General features: G+C 55.7%; 1 long non-coding RNA gene across 1 annotated transcript; it reads right to left on the reverse strand.

Moving 5' to 3' along the window:
* Positions 1 to 202: 202 nt before the first annotated feature.
* LOC306816321 lies at positions 203 to 1,532 on the reverse strand. The gene is made up of 3 exons (XR_013777637.1): positions 1,402 to 1,532; positions 809 to 844; positions 203 to 267 (listed from the first exon to the last, which is right to left on the reverse strand). It is a non-coding gene; the product is annotated as an uncharacterized lncRNA (long non-coding RNA).
* Between the last annotated feature and the right edge of the window lie 808 nt (positions 1,533 to 2,340).

The following is a 2,340-nucleotide window of genomic DNA, read 5'->3' on the forward strand; positions in this document are numbered from 1 at the left end:
AAGGGTTTATTGATTACTCAGGGGAAATGGCCCAGGGTCAAAGGGGTCAGGGGGTTCCTCCAGGGGTGATCATCTCATGCCACCAGAGGGGATCAGGACACCAGTGTCCCCACAACTTCCAATCCAAAAAATCAAACCCCAGAAGGTGACCTCTGGTGCCCAGTGGGATATGAGAGGGGTCCCTGCAGGCACGGCTCACCTAGCACCCAGAGAGGCAGCCAGGTGCTTCTGCCACAGAACAGCCTCCAGCTTTTCAACAGCTGGGGGCTGGGGACAAACACAGCATTAGAGACACACTGGGGGCACTGGGCTGCACTGGGAGGTGGGGGAAAGCACGGGGGTCCTGTGGGGAGAATGGGGTGCAGGAGCTGCTCCTGCCCAGAAGCACTGGGGGCCTGGCCAAGAGGCACAGCTGGGGCAGGGGGCTGCATCCTGGGACATCCAGGGAGTGCTGGGGGCACAGGGATGGGAATGGAACGGGGGCCTGGGAAAGGAGTTCCCTGGGGAGGATCTGTGGGGCAGAGGAGTTGTCTGGGGGGTCAGTAGGGGTGCACTGGGCTGTGCTGGGACAGACTGGGATGGCCTGGGGTGTGGTGGCCATGCTAGGGGAGGATCTGGCACTGGCAGAACTCGTGGTACCAACCAGAGGCATCTCCAGGATGGTGACATTGTTCAAATAAATCTGCAGAGAGACCAGGAGACCTTGCTGGGCACTGGGATGGCCCCAGTGCCAGGGAGGGATGGGGGGACACAACTGCCCCACCAAATTCCCTGAGGGGATGCCCTCCAATCCCAGCGCCTCACTCACTTTCTGCAGATCATCTTGGACTCCTTCCAGGAGCACCTGGGAAATAAGAACAAAAGTTTGGTCTGGATTGGACCCCGTGGGGCTTTGAGGGGACACAGACACAAGGAGCAGGGCGGGGGCAATGGGGTGGGAATTCAGGGCTGTCAAGGAGGTCTGTTTGGGGTGGGAGGGAGACCCAAAGACACTGAACTGGGGCCAGTGGAGGGCCCAGGGGACTGGGCTGGGGGTGTGGAATGGTCTCGGTGTGAGGTAGAGGGGAGGAGAAAGGAATTGGAGGGTAGGGATAAATGAGTGCAAGGAAAAACAGGGATGAGTGGGGACAAAAGTGTCAGAACCCAGAGAGGATTTGTGAAGACGAGGGAGAGACAGGGAATCATTGAAGGGGGCCCTGTTGCAGTGGTGAGGAAGAAAGGCAAAGGACTGAGGGGGGACATGGAAGGAAAAGCTTCAGGAATGGTCAGGGGGAGGCGTTTGAGGAGCCCGGAGAGGACACAGAGGAGGGGGCAGAGAGGGAATTCCTGAAGGGACCAAAAGGATGGGATGGGTGACAGCAAAGGGCAGGGTGCAGGGACAGTGTTTGGCTGGTGCCTCACCTTAGCCTGTGCCAGGGGGCACAGCAGGATGGAGAAGAGCAGGGCCATGCTGAGCACAGCCACCATCATCTTCCTCTCACTCTGGACAGCGCTGGCTGAGGCTGCAGCAGGGCAGGAGCACCTTTATCCCTGCAAGGACTCTTCTGCCTGGAACCAATGGTCTGTTGTGACACCGTGGGACCTCACAAAACCAAGGGGCTATTGTGACATCACGAGGCCTCCTAGAATGAAGGGGCCATTATGGTACTATGGGTCATAATGGAAACAATGGGCCAATGTTGACACCATGAGTCCTCAAAGAACCAAAGTGTCATTGTGACACCATGTGGCCTAACAGAACCAAGTTGCAACTGTGACACCATGGGGCCTAAGAGAACCAAAGGGCCATTGTGACACAATGAGGCCTAACAGAAAATAGGGGTCATTGAGGCTTCATGGGGCCTCAAGTAACTATGGAGATACCGTGGAGCCTAATAAAAGCAAGGGATCATTGTGCCACCTTGAGGTCTAACAGAATCAAGGGGCTATCCTGAGACCATGGGGCCTATGAGAACCAGGGAGTCAATGCGATACCATGTAGCCTAACGAAACCAAGGGCCATTCTGACATCATGGGGCGTCACAGAACTAAAGGACCATTGTCACACCAAGGGCCTTCAAAGAACCAAGGGGCCATTGTGACACCATGGAACTCATGGAACTTAGGAGCCATTGTGACACCAAGGGCCTTCAAAGAACCAAGGCAACACTGTGACAACATGAGGCCTCAAGGCACCAAGTGGCCATTGTGACACCATGGGGCTTCATAAAACCAAGAGACCATTCTAACACCATGGATCGAATAGAACCAAGGGGCCATTATGATTCCATGGGTTTTAAGGGAACCCAGGAGCCATTTTGACACTATAGGGCCTCACAGAACAACAGGACCATTTTGACA

The sequence above is a fragment of the Erithacus rubecula genome, assembly GCF_903797595.1.
Source record: "Erithacus rubecula genome assembly, contig: scaffold_520_arrow_ctg1, whole genome shotgun sequence".
Taxonomy (NCBI): Eukaryota; Metazoa; Chordata; class Aves; order Passeriformes; family Muscicapidae; genus Erithacus; species Erithacus rubecula.